The 14,370-nt window shown below is 44.6% G+C and overlaps 1 protein-coding gene across 1 annotated transcript in view; it reads left to right on the forward strand.

Annotated features, from left to right (window-relative positions):
* LMF1 (lipase maturation factor 1) overlaps positions 1 to 14,370 on the forward strand; it is a 206,095-nt gene that overhangs the window by 11,434 nt on the left and 180,291 nt on the right. The gene's annotated exons all lie outside the window — the stretch shown is intronic.

The following is a 14,370-nucleotide window of genomic DNA, read 5'->3' on the forward strand; positions in this document are numbered from 1 at the left end:
CAGCGGTGATGTGGTAACTTTGGGGGAGGTAAAAGGCTATGCCATGGAAAGGTGTTCAAGCCCTGGACATGATACAGCTGTGTCACTGGGATATTCTTCCCAAATCTTCTGGCTCTACAACGCATGACAGGTCACCTTCCCTATAAATGGGCTCAGTGAATTTAATTTTAAGGATTTACGTGTGCTTGGGCAGCCCTGCGCCTTGTCCTGTCCCATTCATTCCTATCCTACTCCGGATGGTATGTAAGTGGGTGAAGGATAACAGCTTCAGTTTTCTGAAAAGCTCTATTCTCTGAGCTCTTAACTCGGCGTGAACTTAAGACCGTGAAAGAAAGCCACAAAATTCGAAAAATAACTTGGTGGATAGTTTTCCGTTGCCCATTTCCAAGTTATTCCAAAATCGCTTGTCTATTTTTCTAGATGTTTTATGTTACGGGCCAAGAATTCAAGCATCTTCCTGCTCTCATTTCCAGAGATATAGAAGCTTGTGCCATTGTAGCAGCAAAATCTGAATGTGTTCCTTGACTTCTTTCTGTTTGCCTTTCTGTTGGGGGTGGGGAGGAAGCCCCTAACAACCTCCCCCTCAAGCTGCAAAGGTTTTGTAGCTGAAAGTTGGACCTGCAGTGACTCTCCAGGCTGAAGGTTTGATCTGGCTTGCTCCTGAAGTAGTGGGCTGACTATGACATTAGCATGTCAGGCTTGCTTTGTTAGTGCCTGCAAGGCACCCTGAAATGCTCAGTACTGGTGCTGTGGCTGTAGTGATGCTACAGTGTCAATATAGTTTTGATTTTAAAAAATAGCCAGCTCGAATGTGTTCTCCATGTCTTGTCGGGCAGTTGCATTCTCTGCTGGTCATCTGCTTCCAGTTGCCTTTCCTGGTACTGGCAGACTGAAGGCAGAGGTGTGATGTCTTCTCTGCCAGTGCTGCAGGGGTGACAGTCCTGAAGAACTCTCAGGTTTTTGCCAAAAGAAATCCAGTTGTGCCTGTTGAATGCCTGGCTCTTTTGTCATCTTTCAAGTCTTTAAGGGAGAGGCGAAGGGCAGGGGATAGAGAGGGGAGCCTTTTTCCACAGCTGCACCGAACCACCACCAGTGTCCAGCAGACCATGTCCAAATCCCTCTTCCTGAGGGGGGTTAGAAGCTCATGGCCATGCTTTAGGTCTCTGCAGGTCTGAAGACAATGAGCTGGCCAGCAGGAATGCAAGTGGAGCCCAGAGTTTGCCTTTTGTGGATGCTGTGGTTGAAAGGAATTGACTCTTGATATCTGAGATAAGGCTGTATTTTTTTTTTCCTCCTTTGCTACTTCAGATTTGGAGTTTAAGTTACTCTGGCACAGGCAGGTGACTGGTCTACAGCAATAACACACCAAGGGTTCTTCTGGAGAAGGGGTGAGAGAGAAAAGTGTGGGGGGGCAATAGGTAGTGTAGCCTCAACTTCATCTCTTCTTAATTGTGGCATCAAATGTATTAAACAGGAAATTAGGTGGTTCTTGTAAAGGGGTGAGGGAAAAGAATCAAAGCAACATAGCAGTACAGTTCATTCAGCTGTGGTTACATTTTTCATTAGATCCTCCGAAATGGGTCACTGGGTGGTCAAAAACATATTATTATTGTGCATACAGTGTGACGTTCAATTCCTGGAGAAGGGAATGCTGGGTGGCTAGGTACTTACAGTGCAAGTCAACATGAGGAAAGAGCAAAGGGGGCATTAACTAATTTCTCACCATCCCTCAGGGAATTGTGGTGGCACAAGGGATGAGCTTAGAGTATCTGAAATCTCATGAATTCTTCTGCTGATTGTGGGTGGGTGGATGCATGGCCTTAAAACTAAGGCTGGCTTTAAAACTCACTTTTCACACTATTTGTAGGTGGGCTTGGATGGTCTGTTAACTTTGTCTTCCTCTCAATCCGCCCAAATTTGAGAGTTTTTGATGAGTTCTGATTGTTCTCCAAGGTATCCGTCGAAGACCACAGTGACTTCTTATACAGGGGGAAAGGACAACGTTGGCAGGCATTCCTGATCAGAGTTACAAGATAGCTCAGCAGAGAGGAGTGAAATGAGGAAGAAATTCCTCCAGTGGCCACATTATTTTGTAGTTACTGTACAGTGTTTCCTAATGTTGCTCTTCAGCTGGCAGACGTGGACTCCTGCGAGCCAGCACTGCTGGGCTGGGCACGGACCTGTGGGCTGACCCGATCCAGAAAAATCCTTTGCAGTAGTTGCCTGGAAAGCCAATTCAAGGAAGAGACGTGGTGATAAGGAGGAATAGAGTTCTCTTCTTCGGGGCCAGTGAGGAACAATTTATTCCTTTTATCGCCTTTTCTTTTTCTATTTTAATTTTAAATGTTTCTGTTTGTTTTGGGCTGGAGTCTCCAGATACCGGCCGCTGCTGAAGGAGCGAGTCTTTCAACTGCTGTCCAGCTGGCTTGGGCTCAGAGTCAGAGGAAGCTTTAGAAGAGCAAACCGTCTCCTTTGAAGGGCAGGACGCGTTGCCTGCCTGCCCCGGTGCTGCCGACCTCCACCTGTGAGCTGGGGAATACACTGTGTGCTTGGGGACGGCTGAGCCTGCGGTGACAGCATGGCAAAGGACCAGCTAAAGGTCTTTGAGGGTGTTAGAACCCTGAAGAAAGCTGCTCCTGGAGCAGGCTGTTGTGAGCTGTTTGTAATGGATTTTGCGGGATAAGGATTACTTTGGCAACCTAAAATCCTGAGAACTGGGGCCAGGATGTTGTCCTGGCCCTGAATTCTTGACTTTGCCAGTTTACTGTTGGCTCTGCCAAAGCGCAGGTGAACTGTCTGAAATAAGATGCACTTTGGTGGGTCTCAGAACTAGGCTAGCTTTCAGAGGACAGCCTGTTAACGTCGATACCTGTGAAATGTGGGGCCAAGATTGCCTTTGCCAAATTTGAAAGTGGAATACACTGGGAAGCTTTTGTAATTCTGGGCTCTCTGTTCCCAAAACAGCTGTGGTATTCGGGGTCTGCTCAGACTAAACCTGGACGTGTTCTCTGGATCATGGGGCATGTATCTAATGGTGCTGCACATGCATCACAAGCTCAGTGTGTCTGTCTTAAAATACTCTTTTGGGTTTTTTTTCCCCTCTGCCATTTTGAACTTTTCCTTTTGAAGTAGGAGACTGTCAAGGATCCCAAAATCCGGGAGTGCAGAAGAAATACAACATCTGACCCATAGGCTGGGTGAAGTGCTTAATCATTATGTTAATTTTAGCCTTGATTTTTCTTGTAATTTCTGCAGACTGCCTCATTTCAGTAAAATAATAATAGTAAAAGTGGTCCTAGTTTAATAGAAGCTGTTTAATGAAGCTAAAGATGCTTAAAAGGATTTTGTGGGAATTGCGTGTATTTCAGCATCCGTTTTGCAGACTGCAAGTCCTGCTTGTCCAGGTTCAGTCATTGAAGAACAGAGCAGCTCCACAGTTCTAATACAAATGGCTTTGCCTTTCCCCGCTTCCTCCGTCCTGAGCATTAATATAATGGATTGTTGTACATTTAAACAAGAATGGGAAAAGCTGCCCCTTTGTTTAAAAGGGAAAATACTTGTTGCAGGTGACCTTGTGAAACCTCCATTTGTTTTTATTCCTTATGGTTTCTTCTGGGGCATATGTCTGCAGAGATGGACCATTGGCAGTAGAGGTCCTTTGTGAGGACGAGCTCTCTGGGAGGGGTGTTTCAGCAGAAGTTGAATCATTTTTGTACCAGAATAACTAATGCACTTCTAAAGCGAATTCATAATTCTGGGATAAAATCACTTTTATCCCACAGTAAGGTGTCTCCAGAGAGCTATTACATTTTCTTATATACACAAACTTTTAAACTACTCTGCTGCTGATCTCCTGTTTCTTCTTCTGTTGTTTCCTCAATGAACCCTCCCCAGCATTTTCAAATGTTATCTGAAAACCCTTCCTTTCCCTTGGTTATTGTGTTGTTTCATTTTACAAAGTATATTACACACTGTTAGAGAGCATTCAGTGGTATAGTTTGTACGACACTTGATACAAAAGCTAGAATTGTGGTTTTTTAAATCCTATTGCCTTTTTTCCTTTCATGACTAAGATTCTGGTGGAGTTACAAGAGCTCAAGGGAACAGGTTAAACAAGCCAATAAATAAAACGTTACAGCATGAGGTGGCTACAGCGTTCTTTTCAGTCTGTTCTTCCCTTGTGGAAAATGTCGGTGGAGCTACTGCTAACAGGTATTTAGGGTAAAATAAGACTAAGCAGCGCACCTTTTTCTTTTTTTTTCTGGAAGGAATATGAAACTGAGCAGTGCTTCACCACTGCTCAGACTGCGGCGAGTGCCATTTGGGCTGTGCTCACCTGCCCTTCAAAGCCCGTGTGCCCAAGAGGTTTCCGAGAAGTGCAGATGCTGAATGTTTTTGTGGACCATGGAGGGGAGGACTTGCCTCTGTCTTTCTGACCCCAAATGCCTGGTGCTTTTTCATATTTAGCTGATTGAACATAATATTAATAGTATTTAACTTCAATATTAAGGACTTAGGTATACTCCAGGTCATGAAAGCATGTCTCTGAGGCATGTAATTTAATTGCAATTAAATTACCATCCTCAGAAAGTTCATTTACAACAGAGAAAGAAGAAAGACTTGTATGTCATGGAGGTTTTGTGGTTTATATGTCTCATTAAAAACCACTTGACCTATGGAGGACTTTGATTAAAGTCCTCTGTGTGCTAGTGGATGAACTGGTGACTGGTTCAGGGTGAAGTCCATTAAATGCTAGGGGGCTGATGAGATGCTCAGGGCTGTGTTTTCACTCTCCTGGAGGGCATTAGTAGCCATCAAATGGACCTCTTCCCCACTTTCTTTCCTCTTATATTCTACAGCTTTGGTTTTTCAGTCTAAAGCACTTGAGTTTTTGTCCAGTGTCATCCTACCCCTTAAAGGTTACAAACAGATCTCTGAATTTCTTATTCCAGCTCGTAAAACAGCCAGTGTGTGAATTGTGGGCTGGATTTGGCAAAACATCATTCCCATTTTCAAGTGTACTGGTTTGTGACCCTCTTACGACAAGGGCACAGCTCTTACGGAGATACTCATTTGATGACTAGAAGAGTCCTAGTCTGACGTACAAAATACAGATGGAAGAATCACCCTTTGAGCTTCCATCGGGCCAGAGCCAGAACGATGGTGAATGAACGTATCCACACAGGTGCATTTGAGCTAATGCATGTTCTATTAAGTAGCATGGGTAATTTGGTAAGACGTTTTTGACTGCCCCTGAGCAAGCAAATGCTGAGAAATCAGGAGCTGTGTAAGTAGGGAATAGGAAACTCGTGTCCTGGGTTTTATCAGTATGGTTGGGTCGCCTGGGAAGTTCTCTAAGACTTCACTGTACAGGCAGGAACGGATGCGTCGGGCTGTACTTAACTGTGTGACCTTGGCAAGGTCTTTCCATCGGTCTATATGCTGCTTTATCTGCCTGTCTGGAAGTAATACAAGCCTGTACTGAGGGATTGTGAGACGTAATTGATATCATCAGCTTTACAGATAGTAAAGTTTGAAGTGCAAGCACAAATTAATGTTGTGCCTGAATTCAACGTAGAATTTTGTGTCTTAAAAATTATCTAGGATTTTAGATGAATCACATTAACAAATATCGCCTTGATGCGTATGCTAAATTGGAGTCATTTGAAGTTTGCTTGGGGCTTTGCAAATAGCCCGCTTGCAAAGAACCGTTTTTGCAACCTGGCTTTATTTTTCTAGCTCTCCAAAATATCCCAATGACAACAACAACAAAAAACTTAGAATATCTTATTCCTTTATCTGGCCCTGGCCTTGGCAATAAACCTCAGGAATTTCTTTGTTATTATGGATCACAGCCTTGCATCCCTTTTACTCTGAACTCCCCTCCCTCTTTCCCCAGAAAGAAAAGATTATCTCTAGAAACGTAAACCAAAAGTTGAGGGATCTCAGGGGGTCATCCTTCCTGTTGAGGAAGCTGCTTTTTGGCACTTCCTACTCGCACAGAAGAGAGGGAGCATATCGGTTTCAAAGAATGCTGTGAGCAGCCGTGAGCAGTTGATATGACATATTAATGAAAACAAAGATTAATACCATGTGACACTGTTGCCTTGCAGTACAACTGGGAACTAATGAGGCTAATGAGAACCATATTTTTGTTTGAGAGATTAAAATTTAATCATGGCTGATGTCAGAAATGAATCATTGAGCGTTTCTCCCCCCAGCGTGTGTAAGGTTTCCCCTCCCTGCCCTAGGCTGCCTTTTGGGTTAGCAGCGGTCCTTGAGAGGGGCCAGCCCCTTGCCACCTACTCGCCTGGCATTTGGCATGGCTGGGAAGGAGGAGGGTGATGCCTTGGCTGGCTGCCTTCCCTAGTCCCCGAGACCTGTAAATGTGTGCTCTGCAGTGTGAGGTTACTTGTCTTGGTTGAGGCAGTTGAGTTAAATGTAGATGGTGATGGGTTGTGTGCCATTAATTTCACTGAATTTCACTGAATTTTTAGAGTTGGAAGGGACCATAAAGATCATCTAGTCCAACTCCCCTGCCGAAGCAGGATTGCCCAGAGCGTGTCAGAGCATGTTACTCAGGACTGCATCCAGGCGGGTCTTGAAAATCTCCAAAGAAGGGGACTCCACACCCTCCCTGGGCAGCCTGTTCCAGTGCTCTGTCACCCTCACCGTGAAGAAGTTTTTTCTCATATTTGAGTGGAACCTCCTATGTTCCAACTTGTGCCCATTGCCCCTTGTCCTCTCACTGGCAACCACTGAAAAGAGTCTGGCTCCCTCCTCCTTCAACCCACCCTTCAGATACTTATAAGCATTGATAAGGTCTCCCCTCAGCCTTCTCTTCTCCAGACTAAAGAGTCCCAGCTCTCTCAGCCTTTCTTCATAAGAAGATTTTGCTTGGCCTTTTTAAAGGGGCAAGTAGGATCAAAGAACCCAGTTGCCATGGGATGTCCAAGGAGGTTTGAGTGTGCTCCTGCCCACATCTACTCCAAAACCCATGCAGTAGTCTGGGAGAGGGGAGTGGACTGAAGAGGCAGGTGGACATAAAGCTGATTAAGAAGCCAGGTCCAGCTTTGACATGAATTTGAGAAGATCTGCATGAGCTGTCAGTAGAAGAAGAGCTGCCAAAAGCCTTAAGGGCTGTCAAGGGATGCTTCGGTGGGGTCTCGGGCTGCACCAGGTCTGGTCTTAGCCTGCTTCCGTGAATATATTCCTGGAGAAGAACTGACCCATGGCAAGTCTGACTTGCCATTGAAACATGATACGAAAAACAAGAGAAGCAGCTTTGGTAAAATGGTGTGCGGGGATTTTTTTGAGCAGCTGCAGCGTGGAGATTGCAGCATTACTGCGGTGGCTATCGATTTTGTAGCAAGTAGCACCTCTAAGATTAATGTCATCTGAATAATGTGGATGCTTATAGGAAGTTGAAAAGGTTTTAAAAGAGGGAAACTAAAGAGGAATTTATTTTACATTGATGGATTGCATGTATTGTTTTGACTTACTGTAATTACTGGCTTCACTTCACTTAATAATAGCACCTTTGGAGGATTTATTTAAATCTGCTGTAAGACTGTAGAATCTTAGAATGGTTTGAGTTGGAAGGGACCTTAAAGATCATCTAATTCCAACTGCCCTGCCATGGGCAGGAACACCTCCACTAGACCAGGTTGCTCAAAGGGTAGCCAGAGATCTATAAAAACTAATCCATCATATGTAGAAGAGATCACGTCTCTGTCTACAGTAGAAAACTGTTGTGCCAAGGGTGCCCTGATGGTGTGTGCAGGGAACTCTAGCGTTCTTTACGGTGAGGGTGCCAGAGCCCTGGAACAGGCTGCCCAGGGAGGTCATGGAGTCCCCTTCTCTGGAGATTTTCAAGACCCACCTTGATACAGTCCTGAGTAATGTGCTCTGGGCAATCCTGCTTCAGCAGGGGAGTTGGATTAGATGATCCCTAGAGGTCCCTTCCAACTCTGACAATTCCATGATTCTGTGATTCCGTTATGTCCATGCCGCAGCGGGTGTTTGGGTGGTGACTGGTGCTGCTCCCAGTGCCCACCAGCTCCTCCTGCCCTGACTGCTCCATCTGTTAAACGTGCACTGTGGAATTGCCCTCTGAGTCCTGGTTCATAACCTTTTATCATGTTAATCCCAGTAACCGCTTCTGTCTAAATGTCAGGACTGTTACCTCTATCTAGTATTAAGAAAACATGGAAAAGCAGTGGTGTGTGTCTGCTGCTTCGCTTTGCAGAAAGCCTGACAAAATGACTTAACGTCGTGGAGCGTAATGCTTTGATAGCACAGCAAATGTCAGCAAAAGGCACGTAGCAAGATTCTTTCACCTCCTCCCTGCTTCCCCTGCCCCGACTTGATTTCACGAGAAGACCATGTTCAAACATCAGCGGCGACTGGAACGGGATGCAGGGTAAAGCCGTCGCGCAGGGAGCTGTGTATTCCCTACAGGCAGTTAATAACACCCCAGTGTTTCCTTTGCACAAACCGACTCTAGCTTCCAATCGCTTCTGCAAATCATGGCCGATGAGAAAATGAGAGCAGAGAAATTATCAGAAGATTATGTGGTTAGTGGCGTGGCTGTGCAGTGTCTGATGTACCACAGGGCTTTGCCAGAGACTGAGACAAATATTTTTTAATTGCTTATTATCTGGCACATCTAATTGCCAGCTGTATCCAGTATGTAGACTTGGGTATTGATTCCACAGCTGAAAGATTTAGGAAAAGAATGAATAATGTTTTTTTCATGACTTTTTTTTTTTTTTAAACTCTAACTTGCCAAATAGCTTCATGCACCCAGCCTGGTCCAGCACACGTTCATGTTGTTTAACTCATCTAACTTCTCAAACAGCTGTGGTTGGAAAGAATGTTAATACAGTGATTGGTACAGCCGAAAAGCAATCAGGGGTTAGGGAAGGGTCCAAGCCGTGGTGGGATCTGTGTTTACTAACTTCCCTAAGGATCTTAATCCAGAAATTTATTCTTGAGAACAGCGTTTGCTACCAGTGGTGCCGGCTCGTCACCGAGCTGGGGTTACTGCACGACCAGAGGCATTTTCGGGGCTGAGCCATGTTACTGGAGAAATGTTCCAGGTCTGGCGGGGAAACAGCAGCTCTGTCCTGGAGAAGGGGAGACAAATGACTGCAAAAACAAGCAAGCTCTCTTGCGGGAAGGGTCTGGGGTAGAAAGTAGGTGGGAACTTGCATTAGAATTACTCGTGTCATTCTGAACTTAGTGTAGAAGAAATGACCACGGTTTCACTGGATCCTGTAGCCTTGCTGCAGACCACGTCATTTAATGGGGAATCACACTCAGTCTGCAGAATGGTGGGCGGTGGGGGGGCCAACCTTTGGAGAGAGATTAATTAATGCAATTAAATGGTTCTTTCTTTTTTTTATCAAGGAGTGGAATTACTGAAATGCAATTTTCCTGGGATTTTACCTGCCGGCATGCTGGCAGCTGGAATACAAAAGCTTTCTGCTGCTGGTCCTGAAAAAGCAGGACTGCTTTTTCTCTGTGCTCCCTCCCCATTCCTGCCCCCACACCGAAACGCCGCAGCAGGACTGACCTTTTCAACGCGTTCAAGCCGATGCTGACCCCTTTATTTTCCATCAGTGTCTGTTTCCACTTGCTGTGCACCCGCTTTTGTTCAGGTTTATTTCTGCCCAGGGAAACGCAGTGATTTTGGCAGGTCGGGCAGCCTGGTGTGGCTCCGGCAGGGCGAAGCAGGGTGGAGGAGCTGCGGTGCCGCTGCGGTCCCCTTCTTGCTGCCGACTTCCATTCTCACCTTTCCTGCCTTGGACTCGCCGTCTGGCCTGAGGAGCAGCTCAGGGTAGGGTTCCCAAGGCTGCCATTTCGACATCTGGTTTTGGCACTGGAAGGATTTAACCAAAGCAAACTTCGCTTGAATTTGGCAAATTCTGCAGTCACGTAAGCCAAGGGCTTGTAATAATTTTTCGCTTTGGAAATGAGCACGGTCAGAACAGTTGGCAAGTGCTGGGGCTTAGTTGGGTAATTCACATTTGGTCTCTTAACCAAGCCTGGTTCCTGGCCTTGCAAAGGGGAAAATCAAATGGTGGTTGTACGTCTGGCCGCCCGGGAGCTGCCGCTTGCTCGGCGTTGGGGAGAACTGTGTGGCTGTGCCCGTCCGCGCCGCGGCTGGGCAGGACGGGGTGCGGGTGTGAGCACCCGGCGTGGCTCCAGCAGGGCGGCTGTGCCCGTCCTCATCCCTCGCTTGGCTCCAGCTCTGCTCAGGCACCTTTGCCAGCACCATGTGCAAACCGAGGAGTAAACCTCATCCTCGAGCACTCTTTTTTTTTTTTTTTTTAATGCTATCCCTGTTCCTTCCATTTAAATGTGGATGTTGTAATTACAGAGCGCAGAATCCCAGTTTTTAGAGATCTGTGACCACAATAAAGTGAATCCAGAAACCAGACGAGTGGTTTCATTTACTACCATTCTAGCTTATTTCCTCCCCCCACCACCGCTGTGCAATACTAAAGGCTTGGCAGCAACTGAAACCAGCTGTCAAAAATGTTTCTTACCCCCACACTTTTAAGTTAATGATGTTCTGAAATTAATGGTGCACTAGACTAATTCTGTCATCTCATTTTGATGGACTCTCAGTCTCTTGCAAGTGATGTTTGCCAACTGGCTTCTTTGTTTTGAGGCAATGTGCTAAGGAAGTGGATATCCAGGTGCCAGGTACTGTACATATATATACATTGAAAAGATTTTTTATTTTTTTTTTTATCCCCTGAAGTGTTTACGGCTTTAATTTGGTTGGTATATTGTGGTTCACCAAACAAGCTTTCAGGCACGTAAACCAGTAACTTTTAGGAGCGTCATGTGCAAGACAGCAGTGGATGAGGTTTTCCACTTCTGGGAGCTGGGAGGTGTCAGCCAGCATCTCGTGTCTGGTTGTCACATTGCGCTGGAAGTGGCTCCGGCCCCACGCCGGGCAGAGAAGAGGCACAAGCCTCAGTGGCGGTGCAGAAAGTGGCCTGTTGTGGTGAAAAGCTGAAGGAGCTGAGTTTGATTAGTTGAGAGAAAGGAAAACTGGGAAAGGAGACAAAGATCTTCAAGTGCGTGAAAGCAGCAGAGAGGATGGAAATTAGCTGTTCTCTGTGTTCACTGTCTCCATGTGGATAGGACAAGAAGCTGTTGGATTATGTGGGAAAGAAGATAAAAGTTAGACATAAGGAAAAGCCTTCTAAATGTAGATATGGAGGAACACTGAGCTGAATACCTGGGGGGGGAAGTGGAGTCTCCATTGCTGTTTAGACAGGCGTCTGCCAGAGGTGAGTCTCACACAGTTGCTCCTGTCTTGGGGCAGGTAGATTTTCTGCACTTTCTATGTTTAGAATCATAGAATGGTTAGAGTTGGAAGGGACCTTAAGATCATCAAGTTACAACCCTCCTGCCATGGGCAGGGACACCTCCCCCTAGACCAGGTTGCTCAAAGCCCTATCCATCTGAACTTGAACCCCCCCGGGGATGGGGGAGCCATAGCTTCTCTGGGCAACCTGTTCCAGTGTCTCACCACCCTAACAAAGCCCCATGGCTTTGCCCTTTTTTTCTCCCTTAATGCAACACCTGGTTTTATGGCAGGCAGCTTATCCAGTTTTCCTTGTTACTGACATTTTGGAAGGAAGCTCTTCACTCTGCCAGTTAGGTGTCCCTTTGATTGCCCGCTGGGTCTGAGGCTGCTGCTTATCTCCTGGGGAGATGGTCTCCTGCTTCCTCCTCTCCCTGGCTTGGTGCTGGAAGGCAGACTGGGGTAGTTACTAAGTCACATTTCCATCCTTCACAGGGAAGGTTTATTTCACTGTGTGAGGTCTACCTGGTTTCCATTCTGGAAAGGTGCTGGAGAGGTGTAACGAGAGGAAAACTCCTTACAGCAGATTTTGGAGCTGTATCCTGATGGAGAATAGAAAATGTGTCTCTACTACCCAAACACCTTTTCCCTCATCCCAAATTATACAGCCCAGAGAATAAGAGAGATTCATAATGGAGATGACAGTTGACATCTGGGTTCACTTTCTGTAGAGGATGTTCTCCATGGAGAACAGTGAGAGAAACTGTTAACACCAGCTGCAGATTAGGGATGCAGCAGGGAATTATCCTGCCTGTGGAAATCAGTTTAGTTGGAAGGATCTTGTGTGTTGGGCACTGATGGGCTGTGAGTGGTGGGTAGGACAGTGTTTGGTTTGTTTGTTTTTTTTTTTTTCTTGGATTATAAATACAGATGCATTTTCGTAGTAAGCATCAGTAGATGTAAAAATATGAGTTCCTGTCTGTGTTGTAATACTATTTATTAATAGACTCTATTTAGAATTTTGTCATGTTTTGTAGACTTGTAAGACAAGTCCCTGTCACAGGCAACTCTTGCATTAAATAATCTGCGTAGCTGTGGGTTAGGTGAGTGGAGAAAGAATGTAAATTTATTGGGCAAGTCTGGCCAATCTGCTTTTCCTCCTCCTTGAGCAAACAGCATCATTCCGCATGCTTTGCACACAGGAAAAAAAAAGATGTTGTACGAAAAAGGTGGTGTTTTCTTCTGGGTTGGTTTGGGAGGTCCCTGTTTGTTTGCGCAGCGATGGTTTGGAGACACAGGAAGCTCTTGCAGAGCCGTGTCTTCAAACTCATCTCAGGTCCACTCTGCCTCCACCACAGGCACTGACAGCGGAAAGTATTTTCATCAGGAGCGATGTAGTTTTATGTAGTTTTAACTGTGCTTCGCTATCAGTTTTTGCTTTCCAGGGATACACTTGAGCTAGAATTAATCAGCATGACAATGTGCTGAAAACAATTTAACCCAAATATTTGATGATGTTTATGATTCCCAGCTGATACTTACAGTCTTTCTAAGTGACATGGAGCTTGCCTGTAATGACAAGTCATGGCTAATGACATTGTTTCTCCAAACAGAGAACAGAAATGACATCGCGTTTTAATTTGATTTAGAAAATCCAAATGGAATATACTTTGAATTTGCAAAATTTCTGGGTTTGACAATGTGCAGATCAGAAGTTGCTCTGTTGAAATTTGCCAAAAAACCCCAAACCCGCAAAATCAAATCCATATTTTTTACTTGTCATTATCTGTTGGTAATGTTTCAAATGCCATGGCGGGCAGTAGGAAAAAAATACCCATTTTTTTGGATAAACACTTCTGTTTACTCCATATAAGCAAGGCAGAGGACCTTGAAAAGAAAAAATGGTAATTAGGTTCCAAACTCCAACCTGAAGTCTACAGAAATTGGGTACCTGCCTGCTTGTACCTATTTAAAAAAAAAAAAAATCCCTGCAAGAAGCCCTGCTGCTTTTATGTATTTGGAGCGGGCCATTTGGTTTGGTTTCCTTGGCATTTGTATCGCAGGCTTCTTCAGAGAAATAAATTCACAAGTGTTTGCCTGTCATCACATGACAAGTTATGGAGCCTAGATTGATGTAATCAGCAACAGACACACGTCAGAAAACTTAATGTGGTTCAGAAGAATACAATATTTTATTAATTCCTCATTTTGTGTGTGTCTGTGTGTGTGTGTTTTAAATGAGCCTCAGGGGGTTTTTAACTTCTGCCAAGAAATAAGAATAATTCGTACAAGTTTATGTTTAACTGCACCACAACTGTGGTGGAGAATAGCAAAGTTAGGTTGCTCTTAATGACAGATATCTTTATAAAGAGCCACTTTTATTAAGAAAGTTAAAACTTGTTGTGCATTTTAAAGTTATTGCTCTCTCTACGTCAGTAGCCCTGTATGAAATTGTTATTAAATATGTAGTAAAATATTTAGATTGATGAATTGTAGAACTATTTGAACTACATGTGTACGAGTATAAACTTTGCACACCTATTCAGGACGTTTTCAGTAAGAGCAAATCTTTCTGAAAATCTTTAAAGGCCTGGGGTGTTTTTTTTTTTTGTTCTGGGTTCTTTTTTTTTTTTTTAAATTATTGTTGGTTAATGTAATGCAATATGCTGCAGATACAAATAATAAAGCCCTGATGTGAGGTTGAAGCCATAATGGGACTAAACACAAGCTGTCTGTTGAAGAACATCATCTTAAAACTTATTAACCATTGGGTTTTACTTTTAATGGGAACTGGTAATCTTACACAAAATCAGTATGTTGTAGTTAAGGCTGAAGGTAATTTCAATGAGAAGACCAGTTAAAAAATCAAGTTAAAGGATGCACCAGATTGTGGCAGAAATTCACATGAAAATGACACAGTGAGTGTGTATCCTTTTCCTGAGGCACTGAGGATTGAGGAGCATCTCCTACAGAGCGCTCAGCAAGCAGTTGGCATCACGCTAGACTTCCCTGTGTTCAAAATGGGAAAAAAAAAAAATGCAATG

Source organism: Numenius arquata, chromosome 14, assembly GCF_964106895.1.
Source record: "Numenius arquata chromosome 14, bNumArq3.hap1.1, whole genome shotgun sequence".
NCBI classification, from domain to species: Eukaryota; Metazoa; Chordata; class Aves; order Charadriiformes; family Scolopacidae; genus Numenius; species Numenius arquata.